We start from the raw sequence: 20617 nt of genomic DNA, 5'->3' as shown, positions 1-20617 counted from the left end.
AGAAATATTTATTCAAGAAAATCTAGTAAAACTCACTAAGAACACTGAGAGTCGGTGACATTGGACTCCACAGCCTACTCCCTCCCTCCTCACTCCCAGCCTAGTGCTATGGAAATGGCACAGGGTTCCCTCTCTCCCTAGATCCCACACAGAGTCAGAGTCGATGGCATCTTCCCAGGAGGGGCAGATCACCAGCATTTCGCATTCCTTTTTGGTGACATGTTGCAGATACTCAATTCCAGACAAGTGTGGTATAAGTAAACGTCAGGAGCCCCCTTCTTCCACTCAGCCCTCATTTGTGGCTTGGCATACTGGGAAGACCGGGGCCCTGGTTTCCCCCAATCCCAGCTCATTGGTGAGGGGAGGTTATGAGCTAGGAGGGGTAAGTCAGTAAGACCAGAGGCTAATGCTCCACATAGTACCCTGCTCCAAAAGCACTCAGAGAGAAGCACACCACTGTTCCCATCCAGGTCTGGAGATCTTGTCCTGGGAGAGAGAGAGACAGGCCTTCCGAACAAATGGGCCCAGAAGCTCTCCCCAGAAGAACTGACTTTATTGGAAACAGAATGTGAGGAATTTGAAGCCCCAGGGGCACAAAGTCAGTGGAGGTTTTGGCATTAGCAATTCAGAGGAAGCTGGTAACTTTATGAAGATATAAGGTAAACTGCAGGCTGGTAATACACTTGCCAAACCAAGGAAAGAGACAGCTAACAAGATCCTTCCCGGGGTCAGAACAAACTTCAAGCATTGAGTTAAAAAACTACTCCCCAAAAGGAGCCCGAATTTAATTAGATTGTGCACCAGACCATTGTCAAAAACACCAAAGAAATCGGCTAGAAATTAGTGGGTCGAAAAATGATAAAGAGCTTTGTCACCAGAAGCCCTGTACCGCAGGAAATATTACTGCAGATTCCTCTGAGAGGGGAAATGATTTTAGATGGAAGGTCAGACATGCAGAAAGGAATCAAGAGTAATGACAATGTAAATCTGTGGATAAGACCAAGACTGCACAAGAACAGTAACAGCAACATCTTATTTGGTCTTAATAAGTGAGGAATAAGAATTACATGACATCAGAGATTAGGAGGGCAGCAAATGGAGAATTGCTTTATATAAGTACTCCCTGCTCAGCGAGGAGGAGGATAAAAGTACTGAAAGCAGGGGACAGGAGCCCTCACAGAACCCCCCCTCAACTTAGCTCCTAGCTGCTTCTGACCAGTCATGGAGCCCTTAGGTACTGTTAAAGAAACTTATAAAATTGCCTCAGGAAAGAGCATCAAGTGGCCCCCCCACTCCTACCCCAGAAGTCTGTGGGATGCTGTTCTGCCTAAGATAACAGATCTAAGTGCGCTGCGGTGTTTGCAAGAAAACACAATAATTTGCAGCTCAGCAGTAGTCACAGGATGTAGAACTTCCGCCTTTATACTCTAGAGATGACGTCACAATGCAATCTGCGGAGAGTGGTTTCCAGTTCCCGGTCCCCCTGAAGCAGAACCGCTGCTGCAGTATGGTCACATCGAAACCAGACAAGAACATACCAGAAGGGATGGGATGGTCAAGAAAGGAAAAAAAAGCTGACTTAATCTTTAATTAATCACCATGATCCCAGAATCATGAGACCCTTACCCTGAATTTTCACCCCTTTTTCTTTCTTTCTTCTTTCTTTCTTTCTTCTTTTTCTTTCTTTCTTTTCTTCTTTCTTTCTTTCTTTCTTTCTTTCTTTCTTTCTTTCTTTCTTTCTTTCTTTCTTTCTTCTTTTCTTCTTTCTTTTCTTTTTTTTTCACGTCAGACGGGTAATGAGCCGTGGTGGTAACAAGGTTTGAGGGGGGGCACATGTCACACGATGGTGTGAGCACCCAATCATCATGCTCATGAACTACAAAAGGATCCAAATTTTCACCCTTTAAAAGCCCCTATTTGCAAGTCATCAGGGAACTCAAGACTTTTTGACATTAGCTCCTGGTTCTCCTGGGTATCACCGGACGGTAAATCTTTCCTCACTGCAAAAGCTTGGTGCCAGTTTTTATTGGCTTGCCGAGTATCAGGTGGATGAATTCTTGTTAGGTTTGCTTACAGTACCAATAAACATCATTTGATAAAACATATTTATATTTAATATCTAGGGGAACCATTAAAAGAATAAAAGTAAAGTATAACTTCTAAGCTGTGAGAAAAAATAGACTAATAAAAAACAAGCAATGCACAAAGAATGCAAGAAGAAGAGAAAAGTAATATAGAGTAAATAGGACAGGTACAAAATGCCTCATTAAATGGTATATTTAAACATAAACAGGGCAGCCTGGGTGGCTCAGCAGTGGTTTTAGCGCCGCCTTCACCCCAGGGTGTGATCCTGGAGACCGGGGTTCAAGTCCCATGTCAAGTTCCCTGCATGGAGCCTGCTTCTCCCTCTGCTTGTGTCTCTGCCTCTCTCTCTCTTTCTCTCTCTCTCTCTGTGTCTCTCATGAATGAATGAATAAAATTAAAAAAAAGAATCAGGCTAAACTGGCCTCTATTTAAAAAAACAAAAACATAAACATAAGAGGATTTATGTTAAATGTATATGGACTGAATGCTCCAATTAAAAGATAAGTTTTCAGACTTTATAAAATCAGACTAAATGCTGTTTACAAGGGACATCTAAAATATAAGAATTTGGAATAGTTAAAAGTAAAGAGCATGGAAAAAAAGTAAAGAGCATGGAAAATAGTATTCCATGAAAACCCTACCCCAAAAAAGCTTGTATAGCTTTATTAATATATTAATATATGATTTTTACACATTAAACTCTAATATTAATGTCTATATATATACTTAATATTTATAAATATATAAACATGTATTTAATATTTAAGGTAAAGTTTCCAGAGATAAAGAGGGAAATTTATTATTATTTTTTAAAATATTTTATTTATTTATTCATGAGAGGCACAGAGGGAGAGGCAGAGACATAGGCAGAGGGAGAAGCAGGCTTCTGCAGGTAGCCTGTTGTGGGACTCCATCATGGCACTCTGGGATCACGCCCTGAGCCAAAGACAGTCTCAAGCACTGAGCCACCCAGGCTTCCCAAGAGGGAAATTTAATAATAGGATAAAAAGTTCCATTCACTGGGAAGACCTATGAATTCTAAAATGTTATTCATCTCTTCATATGGCCTCAAAATGTAGGAAATTGAAAATCCAGTTATCTGTGGCATAACAGATAAAAAGCAAAAATTCATTAAGGATATAGAAGATCAGAGCAACTTAATTAGTACATTTGACTTAATGAATATATATGTATATCCACACATATACAACTATATTAAAAAACTGCAGAATACATATTTTGAAGAACATGCTAAACAGGTGCACCTGGGTGGCTCAGGTGATGATCTGAGTCCTGGGATCGAGTCCCACATTGGGCTCCCAGCTCAGCGAAGAGTCTGCTCTTCCTTTTCCTTCTGCCCCTCCCCCTGCTCATGCTCTCTCTCTCTCTCTCTCTCAAATAAAGAAATAAAATCTTTTTTTTAAAGATTCCCGACGGAGCCCGTCGTGGGACTCGATCCCAGGTCTCTAGGATCACGCCCTGGACTGAAGGCAGAGCTAAACCGCTGAGCCATCCAGGCTGCCCAAGAAATAAAATCTTAAAAAAAGAACACACTAAACAATTACAAAATATCAACCATATTTCCCATAAAACAGATCTCAACAATATCAAAGAATTACAGTCACACACAGTACACTTCACTACATGCAATTACACTAGAAATTAATAATACAAATTAGTTTTAAAATTCCTATGTTTGGATATTAAAAACTACATTTTAAAATAACCAATGGTTGAAGAATTGATTATAATGGACATCAGAAAATATTTTGAAAAGAATGATAATGAAAATACAACATATCAAAACATGAGGTGGGATGGCACCTGGCTGGCTCAGTCAGTGGAGTGAGCGACTCTTGATTTGGGGTTGTGAATTTGAGCCCCACATTGGGTGTAGAGATTGCTAAAAAAAAAAAGTAAATAGGGATCCCTGGGTGGCACAGCGGTTTGGCGCCTGCCTTTGGCCCAGGGCGCGATCCTGGAGACCCGGGATCGAATCCCACGTCGGGTTCCCGGTGCATGGAGCCTGCTTCTCCCTCTGCCTGTGTCTCTGCCTCTCTCTCTCTGTGTGACTATCATAAATAAATAAAAAATTTAAAAAAAAAGTAAATAAACTTTAAAAAATGGGATGCAGCTAAAGCCAAATATTAGAAAATGTAAAAACATGAAAATTAATAAGCTAAGACTCCATCCCTGAGGAATTAGAAAATAAGAGCAAAATAAACCCAAAAAAGAAGAAGGTAGGAAATGATAAAGTTAACAGGAGAAATTAATAAGGTGGAAAACAACATACAATAGAGAAGATCAACAAAATCAAAGGTGGGTTCTTTATTTTTTAATTTTTTTTAGTTGGTTCTTTAAAGAGACAAATTTGATAAAAATCTCTAATAAGACTTGACAAATAAAGAAAGGACAATCAGTGTCAGAATAAAAAAAGCATCATTATAAATCCTGTAGTTATTAAAAATATAATCCAACACTACAATTAACAATTTTATTCCTGCAAGTTTTGGGGAAAATAATACTTAATAAAACTTATGCAAGAAGAAATAGAAACTTGTTCTATTGTTCTATAAATTGTTCTATAAATTACATTTATATATAAATTATATATAAAAAATATATAATTTATATATATAAATGTATATATATAAATTTACATTTATAGAATTGTTCTATAAGTTACATTTTTAATTTTTATTTTAAAAATATTTATTTATTTAAATAATCTCTCTGACCAATGTGGGGTTCAAATCACAACCCCAAGATCAAGAGTTGTGTGTTCCTCCCACTCAGCTAGGCACCCCTGTTCTATAAATTTTTAATAAATTACTTCTGTAATTAGTTATTTTGCTCCAAAGAAAATTTCAGGGCTGAATGATTTCACTGGTGGATTGTACTAAACATTTAAGAAATTGGGGATCCCTGGGTGGTGCAGCGGCTTAGCGCCTGCCTTTGGCTCAGGGCGCGATCCTGGAGACCCGGGATCGAATCCCACGTCGGGCTCCCGGTGCATGGAGCCTGTTTCTCCCTCTGCCTGTGTCTCTGCCTCTCTCTCTCTCTGTGACTATCATAAATAAATAAAAATTAAAAAAAAAAAAAAGGAAATAAATACTACTGGGGCCCCTGGGTGGCTCAGCAGTTGAGTGTCTGCCTTTGGCTCAGGTCGTGATCCTGGGGTCCTGGTATTGAGTTCCACTTTGGGCTCCCCGCAGGGAGCCTGCTTCTCCCTCACCAATGTCTCTGCCTTCCTCTGTGTCTCTAATGAATAAATACATAAATTCTTTAAAAAGAAAAGAAAAAAGAAATACCACTAATCTTGCATAAAATCTTCCAGATTAGAAAAAGTGGCAAGACCAGTGTAACCTTAATACCAAAATCTGGCAAAGGAATAATGAAGAAGAAAATCACGTATCAGTGTCAATCATGAACAATGATGCAAATGCCTTCAACAAAATACTGGCAAATCAAATCCATTAATGTGTAAAAACAGTATTACATCACAACTGTGTTGAGTTTATTCTAGTCATATAGGGAGGTTTAGAAGTAAAGATCAATCAATGATAACATAATGTAGGATAGAAATAATACAATCATCTCAATATTTGCGGAAATATTTTATAAAACCCAATAACCACTTTTTTATTTATTTATTTATTTATTTATTTATTTATTTATTTATGATAGTCACAGAGAGAGAGAGAGGCAGAGACACAGGCGGAGGGAGAAGCAGGCTCCATGCACCGGGAGCCTGATGTGGGATTCGATCCCGGGTCTCCAGGATCGCGCCCTGGGCCAAAGGCAGGCGCCAAACCGCTGCGCCACCCAGGGATCCCCCAATAACCACTTATTAAAAAAAAAAAAAAAACAACCTGAGGAAACCAGGACTAGAAAGGAACATTCTTAATTTTATAGAGGTTATTTACAAAGAAGCTTATAGCACACACTGTACTTAATGATAAAGTGTTGAAGTCTTTTCCTTTTTTTTTTTTTTAAAGATTTTATTTATTTATTCATAGAGATGCAGAGAGAGAGAGGCAGAGACACAGGCAGAGGGAGAAGCAGGCTCCATGCAGAGAGCCTGACGTGGGACTCAATCCAGGGTCTCCAGATCACGCCCCGGGCTGCAGGCGGCGCTAAACCGCTGCGCCACCGGGGCTGCCCTTGAAGGCTTTTCCTTTGGAGTTTGGGAATAAGACAAGGATGCCTACTTCAGTCCCTTTTAGTCAAAGTGGATTTAAAGTTTAGGTTGATGATAGCATCCATGGTTCCAACTCTTCAAATTTTTTCTATATATACCCCTTTGCAATGTGATTCTGCAGTTCCTTTTACCAATGAGGCCATAATCTACTCTCCTACACCTTGAATCAGGGCTGGTATGCCCATTCAGAGCCTAGATTGCAAAAGACCTTTGTTTCTGCTTCCTCTCTTACACTCTTGCTATCACCATGAGGATGTATCTAGGCTAATTTGCTGGAAAATGAGATGTAAATCTGAGCTGAGCTGAATCATTCCAGTGGTCCCAGCACAAGCTGGCCTAGATCAGTCAATAGCCAACCAGACTCTTAGCTGAGTCCAGCCTAATGACTCATGAGATATAATAATAAATTCTTGTTGTTTTAAGTCACTGAATTTTGAGGTGGCTTGTTATGCACCATTTTGGTGGCAATAGATAATCAGTACAAGATCTTAGCAAGTGCAATAAGATTTTTAAAGTGTAAACTTTGGAAAAGAAATTAAACTGTCATTATTTACAGATACAATTGTATATATAAAAAATAAAACAGAATCTATAAATACATTATTAAGACTAATAAGTGAATTTAGCAAGGTGGCTGGATACAGGGTTAATGGAATACAATTAATAGAATTTCTAGATACCAGCAAGAAATAAATAGGTAATGAAAAAATTAAAGGTAACATTTATAATAACATTGAGATATTTCAAGTACTTAGGAATAATCTAACAAAAGAAAGATGAGACTTCTATACCAAAACCTATAAAGGATTAAGAGAAGTAAAAGTATTTTGTTTTGTTTAAGAGAAGTAAAAGTTTTAAATTGAATTAAAATAAAATTTAAAAAATTAAAAAGAGAGAAGTAAAAGTTTTAAATAAATGGAGAGATATTTCATGTCAACTCACAGTACTGTAAATGACAGGGTTAAATAATTAGGATGGGAAAATGTGGAATAATTAGGATGGGAAACAATGAAATTTGATCATTATCTCAGATTGTACAAAAATTAATCCATGAGATTTAAAAAAGAAAGGCATAGGGATGCCTGGGTGGTTCAGCATTTGAGCGTCTGCCTTTGGCTCAGATTGTGATCCTGGGGTCCTGGGATCGAGTCCCACATTGGGCTCCCTACATGGAGCCTGCTTCTCCTTCTGCCCATGTCTCTGCCTCTCTCTCTGTATCTCTCATGAATAAATAAAATCTTAAAAAAAAAAAAAAGAAAAGCACATTCATAAGTCTTCTAAAGAGTTTAATATGAGGGAGTAGCTTCATGATCTGCAGGTTAAGAAAGATTTCAAAAATAGGACTTATAAAACACTAACAAGAAGGGAAATAATAGGTAAATTTGAGTTCATTAGAATTCTGAGCATCTGTTCATCAAGAGGCAGTATTAAAAATGTCAAAAGCCATAGGGTAGAAAAAATTTGCCACACATATAGCTGATAGAGGTTTTTTGTTTGTTTGTTTGTTTTATTTTTGTTTTTGTTTTTAAGGCCAGAACCTGGGACGGCTCAGGTCATGATCCCAGGATCTGGAATCGGGTCCCACATTGAACTCCTGTGGAGAACCTGCTTCTCCCTCTGCCTATGTCTCTGCCTCTCTCTCTCTCTCTCTCTCTCTGTGTGTGTGTCTCATGAATAAATAAATAAATCTTAAAAAAAAAAAAGAATACCCATCATTTGCTTTAACGTGGATAGAACTGGAGGATATTATGCTGAGTGAGGTAAGTCAATCGGAGAAGGACAAACATTATATGGTTTCATTCATACAGGGAATATAAAAAATAGTGAAAGGGATTAAAGGGGAAAGGAGAGAAAATGAGTGGGAAATATCAGAGCAGGTAACAGAACATGAGAACTCCTAACTCTGGGAAATGAACAAGGGGTAGTGGAAGGGGAGTTGGGCAGGTAGACAGGGGTATGGGGTGACTGGGTGACGGGCACTGAGGGGGGCACTTGATGGAAAGAGGACTGGGGGTTATACTATATGTTGGCAAATTGAACCCCAATAAAAAATATACAAAAAAATCCAGAACCTATAAAAGCTCCCAGAAGTTGATAAGAAAAATATAAATAGGGATCCCTGGGTGGCGCAACGGTTTGGCGCCTGCCTTTGGCCCAGGGCGCGATCCTGGAGACCCGGGATTGAATCCCATATCGGGCTCCGGGGGCATGGAGCCTGCTTCTCCCTCTGCCTGTGTCTCTGCCTCTCTCTCTCTCTCTCTCTGTGTGACTATCATAAATAAAAAATAAATAAATAAAATTAAATTAAATTAAAAAAGAAAAAAAGAAAGACATAAATAACCCAGTAGAAAAATGCTCGGGAAACACAAAGATGCTTTTCACCAAAGTGGTTTGTCAAATGGCCAGTGAAGATATGAAATGGTTCAAGCTATTTAAACAGAAGAGAAATGGTGATTAAAACCACTTTGAAGGGCCACACTACACCAGTCAGATTGGCTAGAATGAAAAGGCCAAGAACAAATATTGACAAGAAAGAGGAGCCATGGGGAATGTCATACACTGCTGCTGGGGATGGAAACTGACAAAATTATTTTGAGAGATGGATTGGCCATTATCCATTAAGAATGAAGGTATACATATCCCATGAACAGCAATTTAACTCTCGGGTATAATTGCAACAAAAATGTGTGTTCATGTGTAACAAAGCATACATACAGGAATTTCTTTAACAGCACTGTTTGGAACAACCTCAAAAGAAAATAATCCAAAGTCCAACACAGTAGCATATATAGTGATATAACCAGTACAAAAGAATACTACACAGCAAAGGGGGGAAAATGTTCTACAGCTACACTTAACAACATGGATGAATCCCCAAAACTTAACATTCATCCAAAGAAGCTATATTCCAAGGAATACATGTCATAGGACTCTGTTTATAACAAAGTAAAAAAACAAAACAAAACAAAAAACAAAACCCAGGCAAAACCACAGTGTTTAGGTTCACACACTGAGATGGTAAAGCCATAAATAAAAGCAGGAAGTGATGATCCTAAGTGTCAGAACGGCGATTCCCACTTGACGTGAAGGAGGGATACAGGAAATGTTGTTTCTGACTAGGATGGTTGGCATATTTGCCTTATAATAAGTCATTGAGCTGAACATTTCAGTTTTGTATACTTTTGTGAATATTTATAGTAATTCATAATGAAAAAGGAGTATATAGGTTTGTAAGAACAAAGTCTGCAAAACCCATTTCTAGGTGAAGTCACAGAATGTATGTATGATACCTTTATGTAAAAAAAATCCATATAAAGAAACTATACATTTCCAAGTGTTCATACATATGCATGCAAATACATAGAAAACTCTCTCTAGCTGCTTTTTCTCACAGGACACACTCCCTTCTTCACCTACCCATCCTCCCTCATCCAGATAACTTCAACTTATCACTGGTGTCTCTTCTCAGATCTAACTTCCTCCAGGAAGTTAACCTTGATCACCTTTGCCACTTCCCTGCTTGCCCACTATGCAGTCGGAATTCCTCAGAGGTGTCTTGAGATTTTAATACACTTTACACATAAACATCCTTTTTGTCTATTCCAAAACCCCCAGTAACCCCTTCTAGAAATGTCTTGATTAAACCCATTCAAGAGCCCAATGCACAGACTCCAGCCAGAGGGGCAGTCAGTTACCCTGCCCTGCAAATATGCCTTTCAGCAGTACTGGCACCACTATCAGCTTCTGTACCAAAGGAGCACACAATCCAGCTCAGTTCACCTGGTGACTTGAAAAGATGGCTCAGGATTGATGCTATTTGTAAGGTAGGCCATTTGGCCTCTTGTTTAAGTTTGAGGTTTGATTTTTTTTTAAAGATTTATTCATGAGAGAGAGAGACAGGCAGAGGGAGAAGCAGGCTCCATGCAGGGAGTCCAACGTGGGACTCAATCCTGGGTCTCCAGGATCACACCCTGGGCTGAAGGCAGTGCTAAACCACTGAGCTACCCAGGCTGCCCAAGTTTGAGGTTTTAGTTGCAAATCTAGAGGCAAAGTCTACACAATCTTAAAAGACACCATAATTTAAAATGTTTGCCCTCTTTAGCCTGCTTTCCTTCCTCTCTCTTTCTCTCTCTCTTTGCTGGGATTCCCTCTAGGTTTTGGAAGGAGACACAGCCAATTTTATAAATTGGGTATTATCATAGTATGTGTATATGTGAATATTTTATACATGTGTATTTCTTACAAACTGGATATTACTAATACATATTAAGTACCAGATAATGTTAAATGCAACATATACTATATAAATATATATTAATATATACTCTATGATCATATCTGTATTATTTACAAACTGCAGATAATATTGGAGATTATATATATATATATATCCACTGTGTCAAGAGTGTTTTCCTATGTGATATTCTTTAAAACTATGCTTTTTAATGGACACTTAATATTTCAGCATCATTGTATAAAGCTGACCAAGTCTATCATTTTCTCAAATCTTCCTGAGAGGACTCAGCCCTGTTTAGGTTTCCAGCCAGGGCCCTTCCTCAAGAGCAGCTGCTTCCTGCTCCTCCCAAGTCCCACCTGGCCTGCAGCTGCAGCCACCCCCTTGTCGCCCCATCAAGGCTTCATACCTGCAACTCACTCTGCTGCCAATGCTCCTTCTGCCTTCAACCCTCAGAGGTGTCAGCCCAGGTAGCACTTGCCTGGGATTAATGGTCTCTGTCACCAGTCCAGCCCCACCTGGATATGTGCATTCAGTCTTTCTCCACTTCTGGGCTCCCTGCTCTCTCTACTCTCTGCTGGGCTCTCAGAGAATCAAAGGAGTGACAATGTGTTTGAAGACCAGCTAAGAAACTCTTTGATTCAGATGGGAGAGTCCCAGGAGTCCACCTCGGAGCCAGTCAGTGAAGGCTGCGCCTACAGCATCCCAACCCCATAGACTCAGCCCAGGTGAGATGGGAAGTGAGGAAGGGGCAAGATGTGCCACCAGACTTGGGCTCTACCAGTTGGTGTTTACTACTCTGACCCTCCCCTCCCAGACTCAGGGCATCTTGGATCCCTAAATTCCCAGAAAGAAAGGGAGATAGGGTTGGGGGAGGCTCGGTGGTCTAGGTCCAGAGGCCGAGGGGGGAGGGGGATGGCTGGGGGAGGAACAGACGCCTGGCTCCCCGCACCCCCTGTCCTTTACCCGCCACTGACAGCGCGAGTCTGGAGAAGACCGGTCGCTTTTGCGGGGCGTTGCGAGGGGGGTGGCCTGGGCGCGTGACGAGGGTGAGGGTCTGAGGGTCTGTGAGAACCACCACTATTGGGGCCAGAGGCGATTTTTATATTTCGTTGTAGTCAGAAGGCGATTTAGGCAATTCACCCTAGAGATGCAGCACCTGAGCCCAGCCCCTAGGCGTGCCCTCTTCGTTGATCCATTCGTCTGGGCTGCGGACCCACAGCCCATAGACCGCCCGCATCTTGGCCCTATCTTCTGCAGGGTGGCTCCTGCTCTGAGGTTCCCGAGCTCAGAAACCCGACGATCTGCGTGTTTAAGTGTGAAGCAAGCACCGTTCAGTTCTCCCCACCCCAGCGTCACCCCTCCCTCCTTGGAGCATCTTCTCTCCAAGTATATTCTTCCGGGAAGGTCCCAGGGGTCACCGGCTACCTGCCACACTGGGCCTTGCAATGGGCCCCGTGAGGTCACCCGTTGCCAAGCAGATTTGGTCTGGCTGGTACTCTTCATGGTTAACACATTTTGTGGACTGAGGTAAGGGGAAAGCCAAGATGGGAATGCATAGGCTTGTTTCAGAGTCCATGCTCTTAGCCACTGTGCTATAAAGATTCAACATAGTGTAAAACTTCAATATCTAAAACAAGGTGGTTCTCAAGCAAATTTGCAAATAACTTAATGGAATAGAATACAAAGTCTGGAGGATCTGGATACTGATGGAAATCAGGATGTGGTAAGTGGGATTTCAGGGACACTTGGGTGGCTCAGTGGTTAAGCCTCTCTCTTCCACTCAGGTCATGATCCTGGGGGTCCTGAGATGGACTCCCATGTCAAGCTCCCCACAGGGAGCCTACTTCTCTCTCTGCCTATGTATTCCCCCCCCCCGTATCTTTTTTGAACAAATACATAAAATCTTTTTTTAATATTTTTTTTATTCTTTTTATTTTTTTAAATGTTTTTCCCTGAGTTCTGTGAGCTGCTGTAGCACCTTGAACCCAAGGTGGGGCTTGTCAGTCCAGAACCTCAAGGTTACAACTTTATTTTTTTTTATTTATTTATGATAGGCACACAGTGAGAGAGAGAGGCAGAGACACAGGCAGAGGGAGAAGCAGGCTCCATGCAGGGAGCCTGATGTGGGACTCGATCCCGGGTCTCTAGGACCATGCCCTGGGCCGAAGGCAGGTGCAAAACCACTGAGCCACCCTGGGATCCCCCGCCAAGAATTTTTAAAATTACACAAAAGGATCAACAACCCAATAGACAAATGGGCATACAAAATGAAGAATTCAAAAATAAAGTACAAACTATCTTATGATTCAGAAACCCACCTCTGGGCATATATCCAAGGGACTGAAATCACTATCTCAAAGAGATACCTGTACTCCTATGGTCATTGCAGCATTATTTACAATAGCCAAGATATGGAGGCAACTTAAGTATGCATCTATGGATAAGTGAATAAAGAAAATATTATATGTAAAATAATGGAATATTATTCAACCATGAGAAAGAAGGAAATCTTGCCATTTGTGATAGCATAGATGTACCTTGAGGGTATTATGCTAAGTGAAATAAGTCAGAGAAAGATAAATAGTCTATCTCACTTATATGTGGAATCTAAAAAAAGTTGAACTTCTAGAAACAGAGTAGGATGGTGGTTGCCAGGAGCTAGGGAGTAGAGTAAATAGCAAGATGTTGGTAAAGAGGCACAAACTTCCAGTGTACAACACAGTGACTATAGTTAATAATCCTACTGTACTTGAAAGTTGCTAAGAGAGTAGATCTTAATGTTCTCACTACATAAAAAAGGTAATTATGTGAGGTAATAAAAAGTGTTAACTAACCCTATTGTGGTAATTATTTTGCAATAGATATATCTAACCATCACATTATACACCTTAAACTTACACAATGTTACAGGCCAATTATACCTCGAAAAAGCTGAAAAAATAAAGAACTGGCATATGAATAACAGTGGACCCCAAGGTAAAGAGCATAGATGGAGAAGATGCAATAAGCAAACTAATACTAGAAGTTAGGGTCCTCCATTAGAGAAAAAACCATTTTTACAAATTTAAAGGCTTCACCAGTTTCCAGGCATTTTGTCAAGGAAAAAATATATATCTGGGCAAATCCTGGTGAAACCTGTGAACTCCAGAAATTCAGAGAAAATCTTACAGGCATCTAGATAGAAAAAACAAGTTACAAAGTAAAAAGGATCAGATTACCATTGGACTTCTCAGCTTTATCACAAGAAGGCAGAAGGGTATGAGAGGTTATCTACAGAGATAAAAGAAATTGCAACCCCAGAATCCTTTATTCAGCCATGATGTCATGAACTGTCTGGGGTGGGCAGGAGCGGGAATCTTTTTTTTTTTTTTTAAGAAGTGTTGGCCTAGGGATCCCTGGGTGGCGCAGCGGTTTGGCGCCTGCCTTTGGCCCAGGGCGCGATCCTGGAGACCCGGGATCGAATCCCACATCAGGCTCCCGGCGCATGGAGCCTGCTTCTCCCTCTGCCTGTGTCTCTACCTCTCTCTCTTTCTCTCTGTATGACTATCATAAATCAATAAAATTAAAAAAAAAAAAAAAAAAAAAAAAAAAGAAGTGTTGGCCTAAATTACAGAAAAGGATGGAGAGCTCCTTATTTTACTTTATTTTTTAAAAGATTTTATTTACTTGTTCATGAGAGACAGAGAAAGAGGCAGAGATATAGGCAGAGGGAGAAGCAGGCTCCTCTCACGGAGCTGGAATCGGGACTCTATCCCAGGACCCCAGCATCACGACTGGAGCCAAAGACCGATGCCCAACCACTGAGCCACACAGGCGTCCCTTATTTTACTTTATGACGTAAAGAATCACTTTAATACTAAAATCTAAAAAAGATAGTAGGGGGGCAGCCCAGGTGGCTCAGCGGTTTAGCGCCGCCTTCAGACCCGGGATCGAGTCCCACATCGGGCTCCCTGCATGGAGCCTGCTTCTCCTTCTGCCTGCGTCTCTGCCTCTCTCTCTGTGTGTGTCTCTCGTGAATAAATAAATAAATAAAATCTTTAAAAAATTAGTAGGGAAAAAATAATCTACAATGACTAGATGAATAAAGTAAATATTAGAATTCAGCAATTTATCAAAAGGATAACACATTATGACTAATGTATTATCAAATCAATATCAAAGAAAATCTATCAACAAGGTGAAAATACATTTGGTAAAATTCAGCAGCTCTATGAATACACTAAAAAACATTGAATGTGGGATGCCTGGGTGGCTCAGAGGTTGAGCGTCTGCCTTCAGTTCAGGGCATGATCCCTGGGGTCCAGGAATTGAGTCCAGCATGGGACTCCTTGTGGGGAGCCTACTTCTCCCTCTGCCTATGTCTCTGTCTCTCTCTTTCTCTGTGTCTCTCATGAATAAGTAAAATCTTAAAAAAAAAAAAAAAAAACAACAACATTGAATTGTAATTCACCTCAAATAGGTGGCACTGTGCAAAAACAGGTGAACTGTATGGTGTTCGTATTATAGCTCAATAAAGCAGTTATAGAAGAAAGTTTTAGGTCTCTGAACAAAAAGAAGCTTGGGAGGCAAGGTAGAAAACTGACAGAATTAATGATACGATTTTGGGTACTCTATGGAGAGAGGTCAGACCAAAGAGACTGGAGCCTCTGCCTCCTAATTCACTTCAGGGCTCCTCTACCTCTAGGGAAGGAAGCCAGGAGGCTAAAGGACAGAGCCAAGCCGGAAAAGAAGTCCCATGGCTACCAAGTGGAACCACATTCTCAAAGTGGGCAACAATCTTTAACTCCTCTGTAATTAACCGCCTTTTGTCAGCAAGGAAATCCAGAGAAAATGGCCCCTTAGACAACAGTTCTTTTCTGATGAACCACCCCAAACTTCAAATTCCATCCCCCCACCTCATGACTCTCTCAAGAGAAACCCGCTCAGAATTATTAGGCAATCAGAAATCCCACATCTCCATGCAGTAGCTATCACTTCCATATTTTGTACGACTTTGTTCATTCAGAATTTTCAAGGTGGAAAGTTGTTCATTCAATTCTCTTATTAACTTCTTGGAATCTCTGCTGCATTTGTAAAAAACAGATTTTTATTTGTTAAGACTCAGCTTTTACCTTTGATTCTATTTTCTTTTTTTTTTTTCCCCAGGGTAGGAGGGACTGTTGGTGCTAAAATCCAGGAAGGAAGATTCTATTTTCTATATCAGTATTTCTATATCAGTAATTTCTGCTGCTAATTTTCTTCCTTCTAAAATTAGATTTATTGGGGATCCCTGGGTGGCTCAGTGGTTTAGTACCTGCCTTCATCCCAGGGCATAATCCTGGCGACCTGGAATCAAGTCCCATGTCAGGCTCCTCATATGGAGCCTGCTTCTCCCTCTGCCTGTGTCTCTACCTCTCTCTCTCTGTGTCTTTCATGAATAAATAAATAAAATCTTAAATAAATAAATAAATATTTATTCAGTTTTTTTCTACCTTTTTAAGTTGGATATTTCAATTAATCAATTTTCAACCTTTTTTTCTAATAATTTAAAATTAATTTACCAATTTAGTGCATCTGCTCCTCCCACCAAGATTCACACAATGCGGATTTCTCCTAAGTAGAAAATAGGTTTTAACGCAGGACAGACCAAATATATACACACAGTTCACCAATTTAGCTCTCTCCTATCATTTTGAAATGCAGTACTTATTGCTTTTATGTAGTTCCTTATTTTTATATGATGTAGTCCTTGACCCATTAATTTTTTAATGTGTTTTTTTTAAGATTTATTTATTTATTTATTTATTTATTTATTTATTTATTTATTTATTTATGATAGACCTGGAGAGAGAGAGTCAGAGACACAGGCAGAGGGAGAAACAGACTCCATGTTGGGAGCCAGACACGGGACTCGATCCCAGGACTCCAGGATCGCGCCCGGGGCCAAAGGCAGGTGCTAAACCGCTGAGCCACCAAGGGATCCCCTTTAATGTGATTTTTAAAACAGATTTGAGAGACTGTGAGAGAAAGGGAGAGCCACCCAGGAGTCCCTTTAATGTGATTTTTTTTAAATGTCTCGTTATATGACTTTATTTTCATTGTTCAGATCTGCTTTAGTTGCATTGTGGTTATAGAACATGGTCTGTTACCATTTGAAATTTGTTGAGGCTTGTGCTATAGATTACTGTGTGATCAATTTTATATTCTGTGTGCTTCAGAAGATATGTGTTCTGTAATTATTGAATACAGAGTTCAACATATGTACATTATGTCAAACTTGCTGTGTTCAAAGGTACATACTGTTTTTCTGCTTATCTATGGATTCCTGATAAAATTGTGTTAATTTTCCACAAAAAAATGTTGTCAATTTCTCCATATAGTTCCATCAGTTTTATACTTTTGAAGCTATATTATTAGGTCCCTGCAATTTGTAATCTTTGCATCTTTCTCATAAATGTAACCTTTTAATCTCTTTATCTCAAAAAATATTTTACTGCCATAATGATTTTGTCTTTTAGTTAGTATTTGGCAGATATAGCTTCCTCCTTCCTTTCACTCAATCTTCCTGTGTCTTTGTGTTATAGACACATCTCACGTAAATGGCAGAGAGCTAGATTTAAAACAGTTCAGTCTGGGATGCCTGGGTGGCTCAGTGGTTGAGCCCCTGCCTTCGGCCTAGGGCATGATCCTGGGGTCCCTCGCCTGTGTTTCTGCCTCTCTCTGTCTCTCATGAATCAATAAAATCTTTAAAAAATAAAACAGTCTTCAATATTAATTTTTTTAAAAAAAGATTTTATTACGAGAGACATACAGCGAGAGAGAGAGGCAGAGATACAGGCAGAGAGAGAAGCAGGCTCCATGCAGGGAGCCCGATGTGAGATTCGATTCCGGGACCCCAGGATCATGCCCTGGGTCGAAGGCAGATGTTCAACCGCTAAGCCACCCAAGTGTCCCACATCAAGCACCTTTTATATTAATCTTAACTTGGGTTTTTCAGACTATGCATGTTATGTGAATCTGAACCAAAATCCCACAAAAGACAGTTTTGGGTTACAAATTCTAAAAGAAAAAAATTAGTTGCCTGCTATAAGAGACAGAATCAGGACATATACATTTTATTGTTATCTAACTCTTTCACAGAGGGCATAACCCTTTAGCTGTCTATGTGTAGGGGCTTCCTTTTCTTTCATGAATCCAAGGCTTTGTCTTCACCTAGACTTTAAATCCCAAGTCACTAAGTTCCTAGAGTAGCAATTGTCCCAAAGCAGTTGGTAGCTTTAACACCTGCTGAATTCATGCTTAGGCTTAATTAAATTAAAGATTTCCCTTAATTTCTTCAAAGATCATCTATGCATTTACAGAGGATTGTTGAAATGTATTTTATGGTATGTTTTAGGTGTGCCATACTATGGTGTGTCTTGTTTGTCCTTTTTTAAAAAAATTTATTTATGATAGTCACACAGAGAGAGAGAGAGAGAGGCAGAGACACAGGCAGAGGGAGAAGCAGGCACCATGCACCGGGAGTCCGACGTGGGATTCGATCCCGGGTCTCCAGGATCGTGCCCTGGGCCAAAGGCAGGCGCCAAACCGCTGCGCCACCCAGGGATCCCTTGTTTGTCTTATTTTGATGTCACCTTGCCTTAAATGAAGTACTCCTTGAGTCTTCCAACTCTGCAGTTCACCTCTACTCTCTCTCTCTCATTCCTTGCCAAATATCCTTCTATCACCCTTCCGCCATAGTAAAAATAAATCATGTGTAAAGTTTTAAGTCCCTTGGTAAACTTGGTAATCAACTATTCCAAGTATTTAAGAGATCTATGAAAAGTCACCAATTAGTTAACTGCTTTGCCATAATTAGTGAATCCAGTGCTTTCTAGAAAACTATATCTGTTTACTTACAGGAAGGACCAGGCAGAAAGGGCCTGGGATTCTAGCATTTGAATTGGATAAAATCAGTGGAATACAATAATGAGAGTTAGGCTTTTTTTTTTTTAATGAAAAAATCAAAGTTCCACTGATTTCATTACTGGCACCATTTTTCCTAGGTTTTATAGGGATCAGACCTTACACAGACCAATTCCAAGAGGAAGGCAGTCTAGGAGAAGTAGGGTTGGCGATCACTATCAACCAAATACTGGAAGTCAAAGAACACTATTATTATGTGTCTGGTGAGGGCAAGTATAGGAGATGCATAGAATGGGTGCTGTGTTAACCTCCATCTGGCCAGAAAAAACTTTCCCAATCCAGGAAAACAAAATGTCTTGGGTCCAGTTACAACAGGTGCTACTTTTACCTTTCTAATGTCAAGCTGCCAGCCAGGGAGTTCCACTCTGAAAAAGAAGTGATGTTTGCCAAATAAACCAAGTCTTTTATTTCCAAAATGAATTACTCACATGGCAGAGAGGTTTTTTTTCCCTGTTATTTATCTATTTTATTAACCTTTTGGCTTTGTTTTGCTTTGCCTCAACTGTTTTGGCTTTGCCTCAACTGAAGCTGTGGATGGGGCCTCAGTGGGTTCCCTTTAGCTTCAGGTTTGAAGATAACTGTAGTCCTACTTCGAATCACAGAGACTGATAAATTCACATCAATGAGTGTGTATAAGAAGTAGGCAGGGATAGGCAAGATGGTAATGGTGATAAGGATGATGAGCAAGACTTTAGCCCATGATGGATAAGTTCGGATCACCTCATTTGACTGTGGAGAAAGGGAAGGTTTAGAATACTCAGGTTCTCTGAAATGGAAAGCCGCAGAGGTTGGGGGTAGGATGAACCAAGGCCAGAGACTAGATAACTGAACCCCCAGGGAATCAGGGAATAAGGTGACAGAGTCCTAAACGCCAGAGCAGATTGAAAAGTCCTCATCCACTCCCTAGGGGGTCCTGGGGTCTGAGAGGGAGGCTCACAATGCTTGAGTTCCAGGCCAAGTAGGTGATGCTCTTCAGAGACAGATGAATCAGGGCACTTAAAAACAGGACTAGCAGCACAAATGGAGACAGAAAGCACCACAGCCAGCGACAGATGGGGGAGATGGGGCGGCCCAACATGATAATCAAGTCTGCAAGGAACCTGAGAGGAAGGACCACAAGACTTTGGGGAGGCCTATTTGGGCCTTACCCAGACTTGGGGTGGGGACGGTCAATCCAAACCCAGCCCAGGAGGCAAAGCTTCACATTTCTTAAACCTTTCTATTCACCTCCACAACTAGTTTTCTTGCCTCTAATTCATCACTTTTCATTCTGATTTCTGTCTCAGCCCCAGGATTAAGAAAAAAAATTCTCTCCTCCATCACCCTCAGGATAAAAGAAATATGTATAGCTCCTAAATGTAGTTTCTTCAAGTCTATACACCCAGCTTTCTTTGGTGCACCTTCTTAACCCCAACATATATGAACATTTGGGTTTCTTTTGCCTAGAATGCTCTTGTTTCTTTCTTTCCCTTGACAAACTCCCCTTCATCCATCTGGATTCTGTTCAAGCATCCCCTCCTTGCCTTCTTTCGATAAACTTTCTGTGTTCCCAGAGTGCCCTCAACTTACTATCCAACCCAATAATCTGCCTATATATGTCATCTTCTTTCAACTCTGAGAGCAGAAGCTCAATATAATTTATCTTAGTATCCCTAGGGCTCACAAGGCCTGCCTGGCCCTGGGGCACACTCTGGGTAATATTTGAGAATGAGTGTATGAGTCTATGAATCAGCAAACTGATGCCAAGAACCACTACCACCTAGAAACATTGCCACATTTGGATTACACATTGTTTCCCAAATGTTAGCATGCATACGATTCACTTGGGGTTCTTGTTAAAATGTAGATATGAATTCAAAGGTATGGGGTACAGCCTGAGGGTCTGCATTTCTAATAAACTCCTGGGTGATGCCAATGCTGCTATTCCAGGGTACACCAAGAAGCAAGGGATTTCATGCCCATACTACCCTGGTTAAAAGCTAGGACTCCAGAGCCACTAGGACTTGATAGGGACTGTTAACTTTTCTGTTCTATACCTGTTTTCCCAAGGAGCCAGCCAATGCCTTCCTTCCCTTTCCGACCCCCTGGGGGCTCTCTATAAGCCCTGAGTCAGAGGCCTGACAGTGAGAGTAGGAGGGCCAATATTCCTT

At 40.5% G+C, this 20617-nt stretch overlaps 1 non-coding gene across 1 annotated transcript; it reads right to left on the bottom strand.

Annotated features, from left to right (window-relative positions):
• Window positions 1–1783: 1783 nt before the first annotated feature.
• LOC121486027 lies at window positions 1784–1888 on the bottom strand. The gene has a single exon (XR_005986509.1). It is a non-coding gene; the product is annotated as a small nucleolar RNA U13 (small nucleolar RNA).
• Window positions 1889–20617: the final 18729 nt, after the last annotated feature.

The sequence above is a fragment of the Vulpes lagopus genome, chromosome 2 (assembly GCF_018345385.1).
Source record: "Vulpes lagopus strain Blue_001 chromosome 2, ASM1834538v1, whole genome shotgun sequence".
NCBI lineage: Eukaryota > Metazoa > Chordata > Mammalia > Carnivora > Canidae > Vulpes > Vulpes lagopus.
This window is presented reverse-complemented; position numbering and strand designations above follow the sequence as displayed.